At 40.3% G+C, this 26,039-nt stretch overlaps 1 long non-coding RNA gene across 1 annotated transcript in view; it reads left to right on the top strand.

The window, feature by feature from the left end:
• LOC121921056 overlaps positions 1–26,039 on the top strand; it is a 42,761-nt gene that overhangs the window by 1,233 nt on the left and 15,489 nt on the right. The window contains exon 2 of the long non-coding RNA XR_006101834.1: positions 7,051–7,119. This is a non-coding gene — a long non-coding RNA (uncharacterized LOC121921056). The remainder of the gene's footprint in view (positions 1–7,050; positions 7,120–26,039) is intronic.

The following is a 26,039-nucleotide window of genomic DNA, read 5'->3' as shown; positions in this document are numbered from 1 at the left end:
TGTAGGATTTTGAACATCACTTTGCTTGCATGGGAAATTAATGCAATGGTCCTGTAGTTACTGCAGTCTCTTGTGTCTTGTTTCTTGGGGACTGGAATGTATATTTAACATTCTTCTCTTTCATGTAGTTCTTCTGAATATTGTTTTCATCATCTTTTTATTCCCACATGGTGATGTAATGGGTTGTCCTTACTATGTAATACTGATATGCCATATTTTGGTTGCTCATGAAATACTTACAGTGGATAGTCAAAGAAACCACAGCGCTGAGTTTTCAGAAGCTGAGCAGAGCTAGCCTGTCTTGGAAATCTCTCAGTCATGGTGTTGCCATAGGTTAAAGTAAATAAAAAGAAGAGCAAACAGATAGTAGGCTGGGCTACTCAGGAAAGGCTTGCTTTAAAAAAAACAACATTCACCTAAAACTAAAACAATGTTGGGACAGGAACAATTTCAGAAGGAAGAGTATTTCACCAAGTGGGTGCCACAAAGGTGAACACACAGCTATGAATTCACTTTAGAGCAGATCTCAGGAATGTGTGGTACCACCAGCACAGCCTCTTCAAATGGTCTCTCAGACTAAAGGGATCTATAAAACAACATTCTCTCTCTATAGCAAGATCTCTATATAGAAAGCATTAAACCTGTCCCTTTACCAGACAGGATATGCAAATACATACATGATTGCATACTTACATGTTTTAGGGAGGTAGCCCTGTTAATCAGTTGCAGCAAAAACAAAGTCTAGTTACACCTTACAAATCAAAGTTTTATATTTTTAGAATGAATTGTACATTGCAGACCACAAGGTAATGAAGAAGGATATGTTTGAATACACATAGAGCCATCTTCTGACAAGCACTAAATTAGTGTAAGTATATGATAATCCACAGCTGAACCCCTGCTGTGCTTAGATCATTAAAAATTATGTATTCTGCATGTCAGAACATTAATATTGGTCTGTTTTCTCCTTGTAATGTATTTAAATCACATGCTACCTCAAGGAAAGCTGCATTTTAATACTAAATAAAGAACTGTTAAAATGAATATGTGATGAATCTAGTTTACACAAAAGGACTCGACAGAAGCTGGCCATTCTGAAAAAATTTATAACAGGCTAGGCAACATATCTTCCAGATGTTGTGAACTACAACTCCCATCAGCCTTAGCCAACAGAGTTGGACTTGAGATGACAAGTGTAGCAACATTTGAAGGGAAACATTAGTAGCTTGCAAAAGTTTATTTTTTAGATCACAACATCCTCCTAGTTGTCAATTCTGTACAGTTGCTTCACAGTATTTTTGCAGTATTATTGGGCAAGCCTTGCTTTGCATAATCCCCATCCTGTTGTCCCCACCTTAATATAATTATACACAGAGTTAACATCAGAGATACTTACTTCAGCTTTAGGATCTTCCTTATCCTGGAGGTATTGTAATCCTTTAACAAATGGCAATCCTATAAAAATAACACAGGTCAAGAAAAAAAAGAGTTAAGAGGAAACTTGAAAAAACTAGTTGGAGTGGCTGCATTGTTTTTCCTTACTTGTGCTATAAATGTGTTACTATGGTTTTATGTCTACTGGGGCAAAAGGTGGAAGCAAAATATTTGTTTCCATGTCAGTTAATTGATGCTTAGGGATAAGCATTAAATCATTTTCAAAACTTAATCCCAGTTAGGTATGCCTTTCCTCATCTTTGTTTTTTTACAAAAATATTACTGGTACCTATATGTCAAATATGATTTTCTACCTTCTGTCAACACTGCGTTTTGAATAGTCTATTTATGGGACTATTCAATAATCAAATGTGATTGTGGGCAGTAGTATTGTTACTCTGTAGTTATACCTATTTGTTCAGCATTTAAATTAAAAAACATGATAGACTGGAAAAAGGTCTCTTTCTCACAATACCGTCATAGTGCTTCAAAACCACTTTAACTGATATGAATGCACTCTATAAAAGCATGAGGTTTGTAATTTGGTGAAGCACTAGGATTTTCTTACTAAATATTTGAAATACTCTTCCCTAAACTACAAATCCCAGGTTTCCTTGCAATGCAGCCATGGCAGCTAAAATGGTGTTAAAATTCTATAGTTCTGTACTGTGAAAGAGTCACAGATTAGGGTGGCAAATATATGGCAGTATTTAGTGTCATCATTTTTTGTGGGTTTTTCAGGCCAAGTCTTCTCTGAAGTTGCCAGCCACAGATGCTGGCGAAACTCAGGAATAAACCTTTCCAGAACATGGCCACATAGCCCCAAAACCCCACAAACACGTATGGATGCCAGCCGCAAAAGCCTTTGACTTCACATTTAGGGACATTGTTTGAAATGTATATTGTAAGTTAACAAAGGTCCAAAACACACTGCAGAAATAATCTAGTTTGAGATCACTTTAACTGCCCTGGTTCAGTTCTAGGGAATCCTGGGACTTGTAATTTATTGTGGCACCAGAGCTCTCTGACAGAGAATACTAAATGTTTTACAGAACTACAGTTCCCAGAATTCCTTAGCATTGAGCCAAGGCAGTTAAAGTTGTCCAAACTGGATTGTTTCTGCAGTGTGTTTTGGACCAAAATTGATGTAGTAGTACTGTACTGAGTTAAATTATTATAACTTTAATTATTTATATCAGTTCTTCTTCCTGACCATCAAAGCACTGGACTGGAGTGATGATATTGACCTTCAATGAAGTGGAGAGTGCTGCTAATAAAATCTAATAAATATTATGAGCAGCATTCAGTTTATTCATAATAGAACTTGTAGCATGATTGAATAAAGAACTCTTATCTTTGTCTACCGTATATACTCAACTATAAGTCGACCTCATGTATAAGTCGAGGGCAAGTTCAGAATTATGGATTTTGACATGACCCATGGATAGGTCGAGTGTAAAACTTGGAGGCTCCTTTAGTGTGTGTATGCGAGTGGCAAGAGGGAAGCAGCAATCAATACACGTTTAAGTGTTTCAGCCTTCACTCCCAAGACAGCAAAGGGCAGGGATGGGAGAGGTCACTGTTAAACAAACAGCTATCAATCGGTCACCAAGGACTCTATCTGTTTAGCTCAGGACAGAAAGAAACTGCATGGTGAAATCTGAAAGAGTGGCTATCATATTACCATACTGACCCATAAATAAGTTGACTTAGGATTTTGGGGCATACATTTTTAGACTTATAGACAAGTATATACAGTTCCAGAAATGTCCTGGAAAGTAGCCTTAATTGTCTTCAGAGACATCTCAATAATGATTTGTGTGAAGAAACTCATTTTGGTCGCTGTCTACGTTCACTTGCCTGAATAAACCCCACAACAATGAGGTGGCTTATCATCATCATCATCATCATCATCATCATCATCATCATCCTGTCTTTTTGCTGATTTAGGACTGAAGGTGGCTTACAGGAGTTAAGACAAACATAACTAAAAATTCATAGTATACAAAAGTTAAAAAAATGTAATTAAACTATCAAATAATTAAAACCCGCTAATAGCATAAACAGTTAAATATAAAACCACAAATTGAAAATTCAGCACATTATGCAATGCCTATTCTCTTCAAGGAATAAGTCCTCACATGATTGTGGAACGATAGCTCTCTGACCTCACTAGGAAGGGAGGTTCAGAGAAGTCACTGAGAAGGCCCCTTTGATATTCCCACCAAATGTACCTGTGAATGGGAGAGAAGGGCCTGCCGGAAGATCTCAAAACACAGGCAGGTTCATATGGAAGAATAGGATCCTTCAAATAATCTGGATTTGAACCCAGTTTACCTCTGAGGATTATATGGAATTATCTTGAAACCCCTGCCTGCTTTTACATCTAGCTATATAAATCTAGTAATTGTTTGGATTAAAATATACCATCATGCAACAGACTTCACTTACAAACATTGCATGACAAAGAAATGTGTAACTGAATTGAAATATATTTTCATGACAAACTCATTTGAAAATTTGACCCAGTGGGCATACATTTAGCTTTTTAACTTTTTCTTTATAACTGTGTGTGTGGTATTTGGGGATTTCTCTTACTACAAAACGACAGTTATGGCTAGGATTTCTGAGAAGTCACTGTACCAAAGACTAAAGTGTCTGCAGCAGAATCAAGTCATGAGTGACTGGGAACAGAGGAGTTTGATTCGCTAGCTATAAGAAAATGAGAAACAAAACCATCCCTGAGTATCTGTTCGAAATGACTTGTCAACTGGTAAACTGCCCTGGGGTTTCCCCAGCTTTGCATATAAGGATTCATTGCTGCCTGCTTTAAATGGCAAAACACCAAACCTGTAAGAGGTTCAGCCCAGTATTGACATTATTTCATTACCACCTCTACTGAGATTATTAAATCACTTGCGCACCACACCTGAAACATTTCAATACAGATAATAGTTCAGCCAAATCTTGTTAGCACTGGCATGCCAAAGGTATCACAGTTGGCCTGTCAATATCTTCAGCTTTGTTGTTTCTAGAGAAAATGTATGAGCAATTCTTGCTTCTTGTTTTTAATTTGGTGTGATAGGGAGCCAGAGCACTACTTTTTCTTCACTTGTTCCTGTCTCATTTGTCTATCACCACTCCTGCTATTAATCATCATAGCATTGGAAATGGTAACTCCTTACAATAGCTAGTTTCAAATGAATTTGAAATTAATTAATGTTTTAAGTAGCAAGGGCTCAAAGAAGTTATATTATTATTGTAGTGTAACTAGAGATACAGGGGATGCAGTGGCTTAGTAGTTAAGACACCAGTTCTGATATCTGGAAGATCAGACGATTGACAGTTCAAGGCCCAGGTGCCGCATGATGGAGTGAGCTCTCATCATTAGTCTCAGCTTCTGCCAACCTAGCAGTTCAAAAGTGTGCAGATGCAAGTAGATAAATAAGTATAACTTCGGTGGGAAAGTAACAGTGTTTGGTGCAGTCATGCTGGCCACATGATCACCAGAGTAATCCTCTGACAATGCTGGCTCTTTTGCATAGTAATGGAGATGAGCACCATCCCCTACAGTTGGTTACAAGAAGATATTCATGTTTAGGGACTAGCTTTACTTCTTTTAAACTATAGATAACTCAACTCCTGTGGTGGTGTAAATGTAAATGTGGTTTTTCAAAGATACTTTTCTATTTACAAGTGGTGGACTTACTTCTTAGGTGTATTTTGTGCTACATGCTAGTAGAGTTTGGGTTCTTTTTTTATGTAAGATAACTAAAGTAAATGTGGGAATTGCATAGGTGGAAGCAGTTGATTTATGAACTGTTCACAGCTGCCATACTAGCTTGCCCTGGGCTTGAAAGAGTTATTTAATTGACTGTAGAATAGTCAGTTCTGAACTCATCCCAAAGGTAAGCAGTTCTGATACAGGATGAGTTCCCAGTAAAACCAGGTAAATATAATCCGACTGTTCATTTCCTGTCCTCCTCCCAGCCATTTCCAAGTCACAGGGCAGAATGTTTTATTGTGGCTGCTCTGCTTAACACTACTGGCTTTCAAGTTCTAAGTTGCATTTCCAGCAGCCCAGTGGGGACAAAGCACCTGAGAGTGTGAGGTTTCTGGGAGCTATGTCTCACTTAGAAGCCCTGCAACAGATCACAGAGCGATAATTGTAATACATGGATCAAGCCTCAGATCAAGATAGGAAGATACAAGTGTGCTTCTATTAACAGAGCAAATGTACTCCTGGCCATTATTTCTTTAACAGAAAATTTGTCTCAGGAGCAGAAACAGCATGGAAAGATGAGAGATAGGTTCTTACCTTCAACATGTTTCAGCAAGCTTTTCATTCAAAACTAAATAATATGCACAGGTGAAATAAAACAATGAAGTCAGACAAACATTTTGTTGTTATTTTATGCTTTCAAGTTGTTTCCAGTTTATGGTAATCCTAAAGCGAATCTATCATGGGATTTTCTTGGCAAGATTTGTTCAGAAGAGGTTTGCCATTTCCTTCCCTTGAGGCTGAGAGCATGTCACTTGCCCAAGCTCACTTGCATAAACATTTTTTTTAAAAAACTAATGTATATACTTGACTATAAGTCAACCTCATGCGTAAGTCGAGGGCAGATTTGGGGCCAAAATTATGAATTTTGATATGACCTGTGGGTAAGCTGAGGGTAAAATGTAGTGGCACATAACAAGAGATCTAAAGGATGAAACTAAGGAAAATGTTGCCAAAGAACTTAGAAAATTTCATCAGGCATAACTGTTTGTGCTCACCCTGAAGACTGAATGGATGAGAGAGCAGAGAGGGTCAGTGCTTCCAGGATAGATTACACTCTTGCCTTTCACCAGGGGAAGGCTTCTTTTTAAATAAGAGTTAAAGTACAGTCTTGCATTGACACATGAATAAATGGACTCAGATGTTTTGAGTCAATTGTTTTTGTTAAAATTTACAGACTTATACATGAGTATATACAGTAAAACAATCATTATGAGCCTTCTAGATACCACCTGAAGGCTTGTTTGAAAATGTATTCAGGTATGATATTTTTTTTTACCCTTCACCAGCCTCCACATTTTCTCAGTCACTGCAGGCAGGGCACTCATCTTTAGTAAATCCTGCCTTTTCCCAGTTCATGCTTATGCATCGTTTATTGCAGACATGCTGCTGCAATCCATAACTGAAAGTCTGTGTTTCTTTAGCCTCCCATTGTCTTCTCAGTGCCAATGATGCTAAACAAAACCTTCCAGCTAGAGAGAAGATGAGGAAGAACAGGAGTGTGGGTGTAAATAGACTTTGTAAAAGGAAGCTTCTTAGATGCTTTATTAATCCGAGGTTTGACTGTGACAATATTGATGGTTAGCAAAGTAACTTTATGAGCTCTGCAGCATAATATAGGTTGATGTGTCTGCCAATAGTCCTAACAATGCTGCCATGGCGACTGAAAAATAGAATCACAATGTAGTTGAGGTAGGAGGTGGAGGTGACAGCAGTCACACAACTTCAGTCTTCTCCTTGTGATGGTTGCTTTTCCTAACACACCAAAACATGATCTGCAGTGTTCACAAAGGTACAAATTAAACTAATGGCTGTTTAATGTATTGTTTTTAAAGGACATGTGTTTGGTACAACTTATCATAACTGATGGTCCTTGTCATAGTGGGAAACATCTCATCAAAAATGTAAGTATTCCTATTTTCCTTGGTTTGCTGATAGATACAGCACAATGGTATTTCTAAATTATTGTGAGTGAAAGATATAATTTCTTTATCTTCAATCACACATATAAGGAAGTTTGCATCTGAATACATATAAATAAAATCTATTATTATTATATATGCAAGCAACATCAGACTACTAGGAATCTTTGAAGAGGTGTGGGATGTAGATTATGCACTGTGCTAGATTAATTGATTAAGAATGAAAAACACAAGTTTATTTCATTGGAAATACTTACAGAATGACTGATTAATACATCACACTGTACTGGTGGACTTGAATCTGATAATAATGACAGTGAAGAGGGAGGGAGGGGGTTATGGTTTACCAAATAAGAACTGGAGCTGGTGGTAAAGAAATGGTAAGTAGTCTTCAAAGGTCTAAACTCAGTGAAACAGTCAGATTTCAGTGGTGCAAGGTGAGTCTTGTGACAGAATGAGTACATTTAGAGCAATATAATGGAAGAAATAAAATCAGTTTATATATATTTATCTGTATTGAAGGAAGGAGAAAACAAACAGTTCCATTTCCTAGATTACACTGGTTTCTACTAGTCTTTGAATTAATTTCATTCCTTGATACAGATGAGGTAATAACCTCTGACCACAACATGTGTTTCATTTTAGTCCCTTTAAGGTTGATATAGACGATGGCATAGAGGTCTTAGTGCTGAACTAGGACTCTGGGTCCAAATCCCCACCTGAGAAGTCACCTTTTCTCAGCCTTAGAGGAAGGCAATTGCAAACCACCTCTGAAGAAATCTTGCCCCCCATAAAAACCATACAATAGTGTCATCATAAATTGGAATCAGCTTGAAGACACACAAAAACTAAAGACAATCATGAAGAATGTTGTTCTGCTATTGTTAAACATGCCTAAGCCCTGCATGCTTGTGCTGGACAATTATCATATGTGCTTTTCCTTTTGCCTTTCCCAATCACGTCCAACACAGATACTCTTCAACAAAGGCAGTGATTTTGCTATATGTAGTGTGCGTGTGTGTGTGTGTGTGTGTGTGTGTTTTCATAAGGAAAAATATAGGCCTTCTTCCCTAGCAGGATTTAACTTCAGATGAACTTGAAGTGTGACTCAGGGGAAGGAGCGAGTTGTTGTTGCTAACTGCCCTTGAGTTGACTCATGATGGCATTGTGGATGACACATCTCCAAGATCCGCTGTCTTCAACTACTCTGCTTTTTGGATCCTGAAGGCTCATGCCCATAACATTCCTGATTGAGTCAGGCATGTGGTTTTCCTCTTTTTCCACTGCCTTCTACCTTTCCTAGCATCATTCTCTTTTTTTAATGAGTCTTGCCTTCTCATGATGTGACCAAAGTATGACAGCCTCTATTTAGTTATCTTGGGCCCGTTACAAACGGGCATAAAGTATGCACCTAGCACATATTAGGGTTAGAAAGGGGCGTCCTTTACGGATGCCACTAACCCTAGTACATGCTCGGCGCATACAAAATGATGGCACGGGCACCGCCATCTTGACGTCATGGACGCCTAGCGTCCACATGTCACACAGCAGAAGTGACGCAGTGAGTGTGCGACTAGCGACTTGTGGCGCCACTTCCAGGTCTCAAAAAGAAGCCATTTTTTGCAGCTTCTTTTTGCTGCATCTGGGAATTGTGCAGTTTGTCCACTGCGGTTCCCGGACACAGCAACCAGCGGCGCTGGCAGAGTGCCCATTTTGGCCACTCTGTAATGCGCCTTGGCTTCCAGAGAGAGTTCAGGCTTCATCTGTTCTAGGACTCATTTGTTTGTCTTCTTGGCTTTCCCCAGTATTCTCAGTACTTTTCTCCAACAATACATCTCAAATGACCTGAGTTTCTTCCTATCAGCTTTATTCATTGTCCATCTCTCAAATATATACATGGTGGTGGGGAATGCAATGGATTGGACGATCCTCACTTTAGTGTTTAGAGTTTTGTCTTTAGGCTTTATGATTTTGTCCAGTTCTAAGACTGTCACAGTCTTAGTCTTTTTCTGATTTCTTGACTGCAGTCTCCATTCTGATCATACCCTATACATAACTGGGTATAATCAGATGTGATAATGAAATAAAACACATTTGTGCTGCTGTTAAAATGACTCAGCATTGGGGGTTTTGCTTGAAAGCAGAACAAAATCTGTTTTGAACTTTTGTCTGATCCTAATCTATGACTTTAACAGGTCAGCTAAGCAGTGCTTTTAATTAAATACTGGGTGAAACACAGGATATGATTATGCCTGCTGTGGAAAATTAATTAAGATGTACCCCACTTAAAAAATGATGTTTCATTTTAAATTATGGATGTCTTTATTAGATTGTAAGCCTGAGGGCAGGGAACCATCTAATTAAAAATAATAATTGTAAGCTGCTCTGATAGCCTTTAGGGCTGAAGGGCGGGGTATAAATACAATAAATAAATAAATAAATACCATAAATAAATAAATATCACCCAATTATCACTTCTTATAAATCAAGAATAAATTTGCTGTATGAAGACAGGACAGGCCTGACTTTAAATCTTACCTGTACTTCTCAAAGTACAACTTGATTTAACAAAGTGAAATTGAATCCCAAAAATTACTTGGGCATTCACATAAGAATAATAAGGAATCCCCTGAAATCAGAGAAGTTGGACTCTAAGAATGGCATAGATCAAAGCTGCAAAGGGAGGTGCAACTAGGACCTCAGAGCACATGTGAGCCCTTACAGGCTCAAGCTTCAGTTATAAATGTAAAGAAAAGTTGATCTTATTAAAAGAATCAGAAATTGGCAGACATTTGAAAGATGAAATAATAAAAGCAAGCCATTTCAAAAAGCACAGAGCAAAATTCATATATGCATTGGCCTAAAGAAACTGAAACACTGGGAACTTTTAAAGTCAATATGTATGTGAGTTCTATGGATTCAGTGCATCTCCTCTGGTTAAGACTACCAATTGGATTCAAGACCTAGTTTGATATGTTAGCCCATGACAATGACCATCCAGATGGTTTGGGATTGCAACTCCCACTGTTCATCATTGTTGACTCTGTTGCAAAGGACTGACAGAAGATGCACAGCAGATCTACACAGTAAAAGTCCAAGCATAAGAGCTTCAAAATTCAGTTTCTTGAAGCAGATGATAATTTAAAGGCACACCATGTGGTGTCCATCGATAACCATCTGGATGCAAGGCAGACTACCCTTTCCAAGCTGTCTTTACTTTTGTCATGTTAAAATTGTTTAATATCCATTCATTAATTTAAATAAAGAAGGATTCCTAAAGCCATTAGGATTGATTAAACCGATAGTGAAATTAATAAATGGGCATACATGTGTAGCAGAGTTTTTAACTAGAACTATAATATTTTTAATGACCATGGAAATCATTTTGGCCTAACCCTAGACACCAAATCTTGTCTGATCTTAGAAGTTGAGCAGGTTCAGCCCTGATTAGTGCTTAGATGGGAAACTGCCAATGAATACCAGCTGCTGTCAGCTATGTTTCAGAGGAAAGGACTGGCAAAATCACCTCTGAGTATTCCTGGCCTAAAACCCCCTTATGAAAGTAATGGGGTTGCCATAAGTCAACAGGCGACTTGAAGACAGACAGACAAATAAACACATACAAAAACATCTGGCAGATGTTGACCATAAAGTTGTGCTGGAGGACCTAGCAATTCCTAGAGAGGTGTTCTTTCACAGAAAAAAAATGTGGGTTTATTTATTCACAGTTTTTCCACTTTCACAGGGTCCTACACCCTTAACCCCTGCAAATGTGGAGAGCCCACTATATATTTATTTACACAGATCAATGGAAACAGTTGTCCACTGACCGTTGACACATTGCTGGCAGGGAAGTTTCCCACCAGCTCTCTGATGCAAGAGTAAGTGATATTTTGGCTTTCTTCATCTGCTGGAACTGCATTCACCACAGTGCTTACATATACAGCTGCCGCTTGCCTCACGCCAACCAGGAAGAGGCAAATGACCTTATTTAAACTTCATTGAGTAATCTGAATAGAATTGTCTGTGGTCTCTGCAGGGAGCCCTTTCTGTTTGCTAGCTTTGGCATACCAGCTCTCTTTAATCCTGGACCCTTTGTAAACAAAAACAAAACACGCCAGGAGATGCTGTTTGGACACTCCAGGGCAGAAAAATGAAACTGCATCTGAGTCTGGATTCTATTTTTATTATTTATTTATTTGTTTGTTTAATTTCTATGCCACCTTTCTCCCAGAAAGGGACCCAAGGCAGCTCACGAACAGGACAGTTCTTCAAACTACTTTGCAATATACAGTAGACTTAAACCAAACATTTATAGTATTTTTTTAATGCCGCTGAATGGTAAGTCCTTAGAGTGACTCTTCAGGGCAGCTAAAACCTTTTGTAAATGGAGATACAGTATAAAAGACATAGAGAGAGTGAATTGTATGGAATATCTCAGGGTTTGGGAAAGATTCTGTCTGCAAAGCAAAGTTCTAGATAGAGCAAGGGCAGGAATCATGTAGCCCGGCAGATGATGATGGATTGCAGCCTCCAGCAGCCCTATCCAGCATAGCTATGGCAAGGAATGCCGGGAGCTGCAGTTCAACAAATTTCTTCCTCTGGTTTAGAGCAAGGGTGGGATCCTTTTTTCAATATGAGGACCACATTTCTTTGGACTGATATTCCAGGGGTGGGTAGGCCCTGAAAAAAGAGCAGACACGGCCAATGTGGGTGGGATCACCACTCACTCACATTCTCATGTATATGCTCCCCAACGTTACACACTCATACACTCCTAACACACCGGTTTCTAGATATATTTTAGAGAAGCATAACACACCTGCTGTCCCAGAATACAAACAAGTTCATGTGTAAATACATTCTTCTGTGAATCCACTACCCTCTAAGGCAGTCGTTTACAAAATGTGGGATAGTGCTATGAGTGTGTGTGTGTGTAGTGTGATGTGTCACAAAGGAGGGGAATTGTTGAGCTGTTCAACAGCAGAACAGATGGCCTTAGAACAGTGGTACTCAATTTTTTCACCCTTGGGCTCCCCCTTTACATCTGTAGGTTAACTTGGTGCCCTCCCCACTCAGCATACTATATGAATAAAATAATTTGTTTATTTAATGTGCATATTTTCATTCACACATTCAAGTATATTTATGTTTTAACATAAGAAAATAACAGTTCAAAAGAGTTTTATTTAAATAAATTCAATATTTAACTCAACATATGTCAATTCTATACATAAAAAGTTTGGGAAGAAAAGAGGGAGGAATCAGGGCCTCCAAGTCTCATGCCCCCCTTGAGCAATTCTTGCATACACAAACCGGGCGTCCCATCCCACATTTTGTGAACGACTGCCTTAGAGGGTAGTGAATTCACATGGGAAGGTCCTTAAAACCGAGGTTAAGAGAGCCAGCATGGTGTAGTGGTTCAAGTATTTCATTGGGATTCTGAAGAACAGGATTCAAATCCCTGCTCAGCCATGGAAACCCACTGGGTGATCTTTGGCAAGTCACACTCTCTCAGCCTCAGTGGAAGGAAATGGCCAAATGGCTTTTGAACAAATCTTGCCAAGAAAAACCCACGATAAGTTTGCCTAATGTTTGCCTTTAGTCAGAACATCAACTGGAAATCAACAACCTGGAGCTCTCTCCAGGGACTCAGCACATCAGGGGGCATGTTGATTGAATTGAGGATGGAAATTTTTAAACTGGTTGGTTGGTTCTGCATGCATGGGTTTATTTATAATGTAAGGGCAGCAGCAATTTGTAAACCCTGGCTTTTTGGACATATTGTTGTTGGAGGAAAAAAGTAGTTTGAAAGTGATCAGATTAACAATGTCAAATGTTTTGTTGGGAAAGTCATGTTACTTCTGTATGTATGTTGTATGGATTTCTTCCCCTATCACAGCCAGCAGTGAAGACAAAGGATCTTTAAAAAGAAACTCAAGAGTTCAAAGCAAAATCAGATACATGAATGATTCAGAATTGTCTTAGAAATTCATCAGAGGGTTTTGCACTTTAAAGTATGATGAATGTTAAAGGCTTTCTTTATTTTAGCAATGGTTGCTTCACTTCACATTCCACTGAAGTCCAGGGTGACACAGGAGGAATAATGCTGGGAGTACTTAGTGGTGTTTAACAACCACTTTACAGAACAGTTCCAATACACAGGAAGACAATATTGTCTTTTGGTTCCACTTTATTATTATCAGTACAATGGCCTGGACATCCTAACTTTGCTATTCAGTGCTATGTTTTGCATTTTAGGATTTTGTCTAGTTCTTTCATAGCTGCCATTGTGACGGCTTTTAGCTTTTTTAACAATAAACTTCATTCATTCATAGCTGCCCTTCTCAGTTCTAGTTTTCTTCTGCATTCTTATCTGCACTCTCCACTTTGATCAATGTTTGATCCCAGTTATGGAAATTCTTTGACTGTTTCTATTTTATACTTGTCTAGGATGAGTTCATTTAGTTCACACTATTAAATTCCTTTGCAATTACTTCCTAATTACAAGAGAAAAATGTCCAATGGAAGGACAACATCATGGGACACAGTCTAATCTTCCTAGGAAGGGACTCCCAGAGCTTAGGCATAGTCACCAAGAAGTCCCTCTTCTATGTTCCCACTAAGGTATGTGGCATTACTGCAGTGGTTCACCATAGCTCATGACCTTGCAGGCAAGTTGCTGCTGTTTTTATTGCTATTATGGCAGATGAGTGGGAAGAGAACATCAGTTGCAAATAACCTGTTGCAGTACTCCAGAAGTGCATTTTAGTCAGACACAGTGAATCTGTTGTTCAGATATATTAAATTTTCCCAACATGTAAACCACAGTTTCACTGCTGGGAAGAGCCAGAGTTTCCTGGTTTTTTTGTTTGAAATATGAAAATGTACATAGAAATTATGAAGGAGTTGTGAGGAATCTATATTGCTTTAATTCATTTAGCATTATTATTTGAAGGAAAACTCATTTACCTAGTCCCATATTGGGAGAAAGTTGAAATAATAATAATAATAATAATAATAATAATAATAATTATTATTATTATTATTATTATTATTTTGGTTGCTGGGGAACTGTAATAGCAGCACTACTGCATAGGACCTTATCAGACGTGGGCAAAATGTGGTGGAAACATTGCGGAAGCCCCAGGGATGTGATCATCCGTGGCGCTTCTAAAGTGTAATTGAGGCTTTCCACTATGTTCCAGTCACGGAATCCTTCACAGGGAAGCCATTTTCTGAATAACAGGATATCCCATTATTCAGAAAATGTCTTCTCCTCGCTTCCCTGTAAACGATTCCATGACGGGAACATGGTAGGAAGCCTCAATTACACTTTAGGAGCACCACGGATGATCACATCCCTGGTGCTTCTGCAACGTTTCTGCCACGTTTACATGACGTTTCGCCCTGCCTCTGATAAGGTCCCTAGTCTCTTCCCTATACTTGTGTTGGGTGTGACTATGTCACATGAATATGTAATGAACTGAGTTTATAGAATCACTAATGACAAGTAACAAATCCCATATACCCATATACAAATCCCATGTACAGTGTATTACAGCAATGAGTCTTAGTTGCTGTCAATGCATGAATAATTGTTGCTTGGCTAATCTCTGTCCAAGAAAAGGCCTGCAGTTGATGCACACCTCTAAGCTGATGAATTAAATGCCTTGCCTCACAGGCCACTGGAGTTCCAGTATCAAAGATGGGGCTGGAGGACACTCAGACTCTGAACCTGATTAAAGGGAAACAGATTCCCTGTATCCAGTAGCACACTATGGCCAGAGAAATCCTTTTACCTCTGATCACTGAGCAGAAACTGCAGGGAGTCCTCTCTACACTTGTTAGCATGAATAGGGTTTCAGCCAGGATTTGGAAGTAAAATGTTAGAGGTAACTATGTTGTGTATATTTTTTGTAACAAGGGCATAACACTGTTTATTTTGTGAAATAGCACAATGACTGGTAAGAATGTTACTTTTTTGGGTGATGAGTAATCATTGCTGTTTAGTACAAAAAGTTGAGTTTTCGAGGTCATTTGAGGGGATTTGGAGCTTCTTTGGTCTATCTTAAGCAGTTTTGAAAAACAACAGTTAAAAATTGATTAAGAAGTAGTACAGTAGTACTGCATTAATAATGTGCTACTTGTAAAGCAATAGGCAATGTGGTACTTCGTATTAAACTAACACCAACATGTTAACTTTTAAAATAGCATTCCAAGCACAGTCTGCATTTACTTCTCACACCAGGCACAAGCATTCAAAGCTCCTCTCCAGAGGAAGATTCTTTTGAAAAGAACAACAATGCAAAGGCTGATTTTGTGATTAGTGTCACATCTTGTTTGGCTTGAAATGTTTTCAAGACTATGGATTGGTTAATCAGCATTTCTTTAATGAGATTCAAAGTGATGAGACTAAAACAGAGCAACGTTGATTCTTTTAAAACAGTTAAAAAGAGCATCCTAACCATCCTGGTAGGGATGGGTAGGATGGTCTTTTACAAATAATTTATAATTTGTAATATAATCGATCTGCTTTTTAGTCATCTGAACCACAAGGTTTATGGGGAAAATGGGTTGTTTTTCTTCTTCTTTAGAAACTATTGTGCAACAAATTCATTACTGAAATAACTTATGTGACCTTTTCTTGAATAATAGTAGAGAAAAAACAAATACAAAACCCACATCTGTAGTTGCTGGTCAATACCTCTTCTTTGGTTGTGCTCCTATCTGCCCTATAAGTGTATCTTTTATTTCATTTTGCATTGAGAATTGATTCTGTGTGAATTTGTATTCAGAATCTATTTGTATTTATATCTATATAAAACTGAACTTCTCACCTCATCTCCACATCCATAAAGTTTTGCTTTCCTATTGACATTCTCACACATATCCTGCTTATATAGGCCTGCCGCTGGACTTTGTACTCCGCCCCATGTATCTAAAGAAGCAGACTCATGTCTATGAAATCTTATGGCACCAATTTCTCTCTTTCAGTTAGTCTCAAAGGTGCTAAAAGATCAAAAAATACAGAATTTGGGGAAATTACTTTTTGGAGAGGACCCCTCTCCCAGAAATCCCCAATGAAAATAGTTATTAGCCATGTTGGCAGAGGCCTTTCTCAGCCAACATGTACATGTTACAAGTTCTGTAAAATTTACTGTAGCTATGTTTTCAAATCACTACACTAGGCCTCATTCCCATTTACAGTACCTGTAAGTCAGTTTCTGATCCAAATCCATGATTCAGTTCAGCAGAAGAGCATGGTTCGCACTACGTTTTTTGCACTGATCCACGCTGAGAGCCCTCCATTACCTCTTAATCCTGGACCATGGCCCTGTGCAAGAAGCGCCTCAAGCACTTCAGCCATGCCAGGGGGCAGAGAGGCAAGGACGGGGTGGAAGGAGGCAAGAGGAAGCTGGGGACGAAGGCTAGGGTGGAGAGGTAAGGCTGGGGCAGGAGGAGGCAAGAGGAGGCCAAGGACAAAGGCCAGGCCAGAGAGGCAATTCCGGGCCAGAGAGGAGGCAAGAGGAGGCCGGGGACTGCCGGGGCGGATTGGAATCCACACGATTCCCACTTGGGCTGAATCGATTTATTTCACACACAAAAATAGCGTCTTTTTGACCCAAGTTAAATGGGTCAAAAGCATGCCCCCCCTTTCTGAATAGCTTCAGCGATTTGGATTAAGTGGGAACCATGCTCATTTAAACCAGATCATACCGAATCACAATCAGGTTTAAACTGTAGTGGGAATGGGGCCTACGCTTGAATGTTTTTGTTTGGCAGGGCTGACCCTCCCATTAGACAGAATGAGACACTTGCTTCAGTCAGCAAATATTTCGTATCATGATGATGCAGCAAATGGCTACTTATTAAATTATTATTTTTGCATTTCTGTTCTCGGAGAGGGGGCAGTGGTGCTTGTTTAATTTTTTTTAATTTTTTTTTTGCCTCATTTACCAAAACAACTTGCTTGACCTTGGGTCTCCCCCTGAATTGGGAATGGAGGTGGCACCATTTGCTATACTGTCTAAGGCGGGTTACAGACCGCCCATTTGGGGCGGTCTGCACCCGCCCCTTTCCCCGGTGTATTGGGGCCTCAGCGGCTAGACCGGCAGCCGCTGAGGCCCCGATCTGCCGCTTCCCCACAGCCTGGAAAGGGTTTTCCTTGGGGCTTCAAGCCCCAAGGACACCCCGCGGCGGCAGGGAGGAGGAGAAAAGGGCCGCTTCGCCCCTTTCTCCTTTGCGCCGCTGGGCGCAACCGTGTGAAGGCTGCGCCCAGTGGCGCAAACCAGGAAGGAGCTCCAAAACGGAGCTCCTTCCTGCTCCGCACTAAGGGCGCACTAAGCGCCCTGGCGCGGAGCGACGACGTCACGTCTGCGCCACCCCGTATAGAGGCGGCGCGGTCGTGACGTCGTCATGGCGGCGGCCGTGTGGAACGGCCACTGCCATTTTGTGCGCGCAGAGTGCGCACTAGGGTTAGGGGATGCAGAGGCACCGCCCCTTCTTAATCCCAGTACGCGCTCTGCGCGTACTATATAGCCCGTCTATAACGGGCCTAAGGCAACAAAATCCCATTTATTCCCATCATGCCTACATGCTACATAATTTAATCTGGACAGTCTCTCAATACTGTTAAACATGCATTTCATATTTCCCTACAGAGTGGTGCCAGAATTAAGCTGGGGAAAGAGAAAACAAGCAGATTTAACAAACATATTCCAGGGAGAATTTTGAAAAGCCCCCAAATAACAATGAAACCATTGACTAGACTTGTTTGAAATGGACAGGGTTTGGCTTTAGAGGTGTTACTGGCAAATGGGAACCTTGCTGAGTCTGAGTCTGAGCACTTTCATTTCTTCCTTCTGTCAACAGTGGACCATGGGATGGCTTCTGATTAGAAGAGATCAAAGGGTGGAAGTGATATACAGGTTACAGATGTCAGCCATTGTCATCAAACAATTTGTTATTTCACTAGGTCACCAGGAGAAATATTCCTTTAAACAGTGATATTCTCTTCTCTGGTATCAGACTGGACATTTAGAAGTGCTTTATTATAAACAACAGGGTACAAATTAGGCTGTGAAAGCTTTTACCTCCTTTTGATAATCTACATTATTTGGTTTGGACTAAATCAGTGTGGCGTAGAAAAGAGGCAAAGAATATGGAAAAGAAAGATGATTTTCTTCTCGAGAATACCCAAGGCATATCGGCATGAAAATAATTTATAGTCTCCTTCAGGAGATTACAACTTTAAAATCATCCTGCAGAGATTCTCAAAAGTGTGTTCAAAATGTATGCCCGGCAACTGATAGTTGACAGAGTTTCTACATCCTAAGACTTTGTCTTTTTTCTACATCACATCTGTTGGATGTTTCCAGCCTTCTTTGCACTTGGAATAATTCAGGCTTGACCCAGCCTGATTTTGACCTGCATCCAAATCAAAATTCAGAAATCTGGATGTTGATGCTCCTTGTTGATTTGCATGGGAAACAAAAGCAGCTCTAATTGTTATTTTACTGCTAGTCCCCCCTTCCCCAAAATGTGGAGACTTGGGTCACTTTCAGCATTAGAGTGTGAGGACTCCACTGTACCTGCCATGGCTGCATCCTATGGAATCTTGGGATTTGTAATTTAGAACGGTGAATTTAAAATTTAGCTCCTCTGGTGTTTCCTCCAGCGGAGCTAATCTAGCCCTTTAAATGTGAGGAGACCTAAAAAGAGTAGAAGGAAGAAAATTAGGCTGGAACAAACCCTGATTCTTGAAACCCACCGAAACCAGCCTATGATTCCTTTTGCCCTCACAGATTACTTGTGCTAGTAGAGGCAATGATGTTGATTCTCACTTGTGTTCATAGGATGCTATACACTTTTAAACTCTTAATTAGAAACAAGGAATGAACTGAGACATTTTGCTCTCTGGGGAACAGCATTGAGTAGCACATGCCCCTATCCACATCAAGATGTTTAGTACCCAATATCAGAAACGTTAGAGGAGCGCAGTGGTTAAATGGTAAGTAGTACTGCTGTCAGAAGGTTGTGAGTTCAATCCCAGGGGCCCCAAGGCCCACTTAGCCTTACATCCTTCCGTAGGTCGCTAAAATGAGTACCCAGCTTGTTGGGGCGATTAACTTACACATTGTAAACCACCTAGGGAGTGCTTAGTTCACTGATAAGCAGTACAGCAGTACTATTGCTAGAGAAGTACAGCGGTACTATTGCTAGAGCTATTGCTATAGCGGTACTATTACTCTCCATTAATGCCCCCTTGTTTTGTGGGAGAGGCTTGCGTACTCTAATGAAATTGTGAGCTAAGCTGGCGGTAGTATAATAGCCACCGGTAGGGCCTCCCATGCCAGACAGGTCACAACCGAAGGGTCTGACCAAGAGCGCCAAAGGGCAGGATGGGCTCTCTAGCCTTATGGCAACCATCCTAGGAGAAGGAAAACTCTAATCCCAAACCCAGGCAGATGGTGCTCGTCTAACCCTGTAAGGTCAGCCATCTAAGAGAAGGAAACTCTAATCAAACCTATGACCCAAGGACCTCGCTGCCATCGTCCATGCTTGTCAAGGCCTCAGCAGACAAACCTCTGGTTTAAAGGGTGAGGCCAGTTCTATGCACACTGCGCTCCACCAGAAAAATCCATTGCACAGGCTTGGAGGATACATCTAACTTCCGAAAAAGCCCTGTAGCGATAGGCGAGGGATGAAATGGCAGGTGTAAAGATGAACTGGAAGCCGCAGACCCAACCCTGCATGCAGGCGGTTCACTATTACTAAAGCTAAGGGTTATTTAGACACAAAACACAACAGCCCTGCATGTACAAACACCTTTTCCTATATTTGCCATTACCAACAATAATAAATGAACTGATTAAGGATATGCTGCCCTATATCTGTTAACTAGAGTATTTGCTTCCTTATCCAAATGATTGGGCTGGCTCTAATAGAAATGTTACAACTGAAAGAGTGAACAAAGGTGTCCTTCTTTGGCAGCCAAATTCTGTATCGAATTCATTGTATCACATTTGCAAAAAATATTCAGACCAGCACATAGCCCTGGGTGTGGGAGAGCTGTCAGCATTTTACCCCAACTGTTTCAACATAATAAGCCTTAAGATCTGTATACAGAAATTCACACTGCATTATTCTTAGCAAGTATAAAGATTCTACAGAGAAGAGAGAAAGTGCATTTGTATATGTGTGCTGGCAAGTTTGGTTTTCATGTCTGCCTTCCCTTGGCTAAAGATCATTTCCCACTGAGTGGCTGCAGGTGTTCAAAGAATCTATCTTAGCTTTCATGTTAATTTGAAGATGCTAATAAGTACACTGTTGGAGTGCTTGTTTTGCATCCTTCCCATTTAATCAAACTTAAACAGAGGTTATTGCTAAAAGAAAGTGATTCTGCCAAGGTTACAGTACAATCAGTCATTGTGCAGTAAAGAAAGGGTCTAAATACCCTGAAGGCACCAGATTCCATCTGATCTTGGAAGCTAAACAGGTATCCCTGGTTAATACTTTGATAGGAGACTGTCAACAAATACTAGGTGCAGTGGGCTATATTTCAGAGTAATGCACTGGCAAAACTAGGTATTCCCCAGTTAACAATGGCGCTTTACAGACTGCCCCTTTGGGGCAGCCTGTACCTGCCCCTTTCCCCGACGGACTAGGGCTTCAGCTGCCACAGTGGCAGCCCTGAGGCCCCGATCCGCAGCTTTTCTAGGCCGCTTCCCGCAGCCTGGAAAGGGGTGTCCGACAGCGGTAGGGAAAAGAAAAAGGGGTCACTCAGCCCCTTTTTCTTTTGTGTCGCTGGCACAGCCGTTTAAAGGCTGCGCCAGTGACACAAAGCAAGGAAGGAGCTCCTTCCGTGGCGCCAGGACATCACGTCCGCACCACCACATTTGGAGGCGGCGTGGCTGTGACGTCCTAATAACAGCACCCATGTAAAATGGGTGCTGCCATTTTGTACGTACTGTGTACGTACTAGGGTTGGGGTCGTCTGGAAGAGACGCCCCTGGGCAACCCTAGTACGTACACAGTACGTACTTAAAGGCCCATGCAGAACGGGCCTATATTTGTATATTTAAATATTTATAACTTTTATTGTATCTGGAAAATTCTGCATAAAAATTACTGTAAAAAAAATCAAAACTAAAAATACATCCAGAATGATTTTTGTTTTCATCAGCCTCCACTTTTCTTATGATTTCTATTTTGGTGGCCAAACTTATATAGATCTGTACTTAGTTTTAATATAACAATGATGGCTGAATTCTGCTCTTCCCAGCTCAAGCTTGATTGCCTTACATGCCAGACATGCTGTTAAAACTTGGCATTGGAAGTTTGTGTTTCTCCAGCCCTCCTTCACTGTCTTTCTAGTTCTGATGCTGTTTAGAAATATCTGGCTTGACAGAGAACAAGGATAAAAAGGGAATACTTTGTTAAAAGAAGTTTCTTAACCAGAAGCCTTGTGAAATGGTGGAGTGCCTGTAGTAACCTCAAGCTTCACCCACAGCCGAAACTCATAGTGAATCATTCTGTTGACTTCTTGAGCCAGATTCCCTGGATGAGAGAATTGAATTTCAGTTATTATTTTGTATCACTGTCTAGAAATATCTTCACATTTAGGAGGGAAAGCATCTGAGAGGTTTATCAAACAGGAGGAATTTCTCTTAAATTCAAATGAAAAGAAAGTGGGGCCAGAATGCATTCACTTAAAGTCGCTAGTTTAGCGCAATTACATGAATGCGCATTGCGTTCAAACTGGCTTCCCATTGCCCGAAAATAGCATACCATTGCCTGAATTTGCATGTGGCAGTCTATCATGCAATAACGTGAAACCACATGATTGCATTCGGACTGACTTCCCATTGCCCAAATTTGCGTGTAATGGGTTATCACGCAATATAATGTTAAACCTCATGAGTGTGTTCAGATTGCCATTGGATTATACTACCAATTTCCCTTGTCTGATAAACTCCTGAGATTTCAAAAAGAGGAAGAAACCCAAACTGACAGATTCTGGCCTAAAGCTTTTGGGTGCTTAATTCTTTAAAAGTCTGGATTTGAATTCCACTCTATACCACCATGTTAATGGTGGCCTAGAGTTGACATCTTTGCCCCCTGCCTGAGGCTTCTCTTCTTTTACACCTATAATTGTAGACAAAGGCAGAATCATTCTCTCCAAACAAGGAATGGCAGTTAATGAATTTGGCTAATGCAAATAGGAAATAATTTTGTTTCTATTTTTTAAAAGACTGTTATATATTTTTTTTCATGTTCAGGGCAGAAAGAGACTATGAGGGAAAAAATCAAACACAAGAGAAAGTGAAACTGACACACTTTTTTTGTAATTCTTTCTCAGAGCTTATGACCCCAAACAGGTTAATAAGCACCTAGTCTGCTGGCTAAATCACAGTTCCAATGCCATTTACATTGTAGAGTTTGCACAATAATAGATTATATGTGCCTCTTAAATAGTTCAGGGTCATGCTGCAACTATCTGTGCCAGAACGTCAGCAAATATGCTCACTTACCCACCGCAAAAACATGTTTTGATAGCTTAAACCTGTAAAATCCACCAGAAGTTACATCAAAGTCTGTTTGTTTAGTTTGAACTAGAGCTTGGAAACTTTTGTTTGTTTGAGCTACAGCTCCCACTGTCTCTCAGCCGGGATGGCCATTAGGCATGCTGGCTTGGGGATTCTGAGAACTGTAGTCCAACATTAATTTGGACTGGGGTAGGGGCTGCAACTGATTGTTGCTTTGAAGCAGGCCTTCAGATGGGAACAGTTTCAGTGTTAAGAAATTCTTTTTCCTTTTCACTGCTATGCAGGTGTGCAGGGTGCCAAAAAGTAATAGTGGCCAATGGAAGGTTCCCTACAAGCTGCCTCAGGTGGGGGGTTTTAGGGCCCCTTCCCATGGGTAGACTTGCTGTGACTCTTCTGCTCCAGTTCTGCCACTCACTTGTTAACCCTAATAGGTAGGTCAAAAATAGTTGCCCCAATTGCTGTGCCAGTAATGACTGGTGTAGTATAGATTTTGCAATCAGGAAAGGAGTTCAGCTTACAGCAGATGTGTTTCCTTGTTCTTGGCCTGCCCCACTTTCACAATGTGTATTTGAAACAGGAAGCTCTTGGACAAATCACTGTCTATATCTAAGGTGTTGCTTTGTCATAAACATTACCTGCTCCCATAGATGCTGAGGCAGGCAGATAATGTTGCTGCTGAATATTGAGCCAAAAGATTAGCCAAGTTTCTGAGTCGCTCATTAACTGCTCCAGCCAGTTTTGATCCTTGATGAGTGAAGCTCTGTTTTTACCATCATTTAATACATAAGTAGGAAGCAAGATGAGAAGGTCCAGGAACAAATATTTTGCAGACTCTTATTATTGGCTGCAGAATGCAAAGTTTTAAGCAGCCTTGAGCTCACATCAGCAATAGCTTAATGGCAAGGAGAAATAGAATAAGCAGCCCTTTTTCCATTCCTTTTTTTTTTAGTACAGAAGTATACCAATAGTTTTGAAGGTAGCTTTGAAGGAAGAGTCATCTGCCAATTTTTTATTCTTTTGCATACAGACGCACCATTTTGTCCCTATGGAACATATTGCATTTACTGAAATATAAGTCTAGAAATTTAGGTGAAAAATTTGACCCAGAAAACCTGAATTGACTTATCTGTGGGTCAATGTAAGTATAGCACTTTAATTCTTATTTAAAAAGGACCATACCCTGGTGAAAGGCAAGAGCATAATCTGTCCTACAAGCAATGACCCCGTCTCCGTTCTCTCATATAGCCAGCCACAACCAATTATGCCTGCTGGAATTTTGTAAATACTTTGGCACCCTTTTTCTTTATTTCAACCTTTCAATCCTTTGTTATGCCCTCTAAGTTTTACCCTTACCCACAGGTCATATCTAAACCCATAATTTTGGCCCCAAACCTGCCTTTGACTTGTACATGAAGTTGACTTATAATTGGGTATATACGGTAAATAGAATATAACTCTTCACCTGTGTGCACTGTATTGGGCAGCAAAATATATTGGGTCATTCATTCCCATCTGCTCACTTGTGTCTGAACTGGAACAGCTGGGGATGGAACTGCCAGAGAAATGGTGAGTCCCTCTTGAAGCTCAGCAAGAAATGGAACCAGTGGGGACTAAGGTTTCCAAGGCAAGGCCCCACTGAATATCACTGCTTTTAAAATACCGTACTCAAAATAAAATCCAGAAGAATTAACTAGGTTGAGAATGTCTTGATATGAAAAATTCAGGTGTATAGTTTAAAAGTCATACCAGAAGACAAAACATGGACAGCCTCTTACAATCCCTGGCTAAGAAATTGTATCTTGCAATTGCAGATGTGAACATAACCTTACTGTTTAATGTGTGAGCTGTATCTTTATTGTGTTTTAAAATGTTTTAAATTAATGCTTTAAGTAGATTTGTTTAATGTTTTTTTAAATAACAACAACACTTTGTTCTATATATTATTTAACTTTTTTGTCTTAACTTGTAAGATGCTTTAGGTCCCATCTTGAGAGGAGGGTGGGATAAAAACAATTAATCAGAATGAGCTCATAAAAGCAGAACTATAACTGAATATTAAGAAGACAAAACTAATGACAACTGTTGATTTACATAATTTTAAATTAGTTAAGACATTCAGATAGTTAACAGCTGGCTTAGTCATTAGTCAAAATGGAAACTGATTTGGTCCCCTACCACACTATAGAATTAATGCAGTTTGACACTGCTTTAACTGACATGGCAAAATGCTATGGAATTCTAGGATTTGTAGTTTTGTTGGGTATTTAGCCTTCTCTGTCAGAGAGCTCTGGTGCCACAACAAACGACAAATCCCAGGATTCTATAGCATTGACTCATGGCAATTAAAGCAGTGTTCATTAACATTAATTCTGCAGTGTGGAAGAAATAAGAGTTGGAAGGACAGCTACGAAGGAATTAAATAAAATCTTGAAGTGTAAAAATATATAATCTTATTTGAAATGTGGTGCTGGGGGAGAATTTAGCATAATCTGCTAAAGTGAAAAATGAATGTGTTGAACAAGTCAAGCCTGAATTTTCCCTAGAAGGTCAAGATGACTAAAAAGAGGCTGTTGGGCTTTGGACATATCATGAGACAAAATGACTCACTTGGAAAACAATAGCCCTGTACAGACAGGCCATTAAGCACATCCTGGCGACGTACTAGGGTTGCCTCGGGGCATTGCTTATATATGCCCCACAATCATAGTACGTCGCCAGGACGTCAAAATGGTGGCGCCCTGTCTACATGGATGCCGCCCTTTTGACCTAACGGCCGTGTTGCATCCAAACGGTGCAGCACGGCCGTTACGTCTTGGCGCCGCTTCTTTCACGCCGCGTATCGCTGGTGCAGTCTTTACACAGCTGTGCCAGCGATACAAAAGAGCGGCCCCTTTCTCTCTTTCCCCGCCGTTGTCAGGGTGCCCTTGGGGCATGACACCCCAAGGACACCCCTTTCCAGGCTGCAGGGAAGTGACGTTTTGCCGCTTCCCCAAGGCCTGGAAAAGCGGTGGATCGGGGCCTCCGGGGCTGCCGCTGTGGCAGCTCAGGCCCTAATCCATCAGGCTGCCCCAAAGGGGAGGTCTGTATCCTGCCAATAATACTTAGTAAAGTAGAAGACATTAGGAAAAGAGAGACTGCATGACAGGTGGATAGACTCAAGCAAGCAAGCCATGACCCTGAGTTTGTAAGAACTGAGCAGGTCAATTGATGACTGGGTGTCTTGAAGGTCTCTCATTCATAGGGTCACCATAAGTTGAAGTGCAGCTGATGGCAAACAACAAGAAACTTCTATATGCAGTATCCCAGTTTCTTGCATAAGCAGTACAGCTGGAGTGGCAGGATTCTGTGAAT

Source organism: Sceloporus undulatus, chromosome 1, assembly GCF_019175285.1.
Source record: "Sceloporus undulatus isolate JIND9_A2432 ecotype Alabama chromosome 1, SceUnd_v1.1, whole genome shotgun sequence".
In the NCBI taxonomy this organism is placed as follows: Eukaryota; Metazoa; Chordata; class Lepidosauria; order Squamata; family Phrynosomatidae; genus Sceloporus; species Sceloporus undulatus.
Note: the sequence above shows the minus strand (reverse complement) of the source record. Positions and strands in the feature narration are given on the sequence as shown.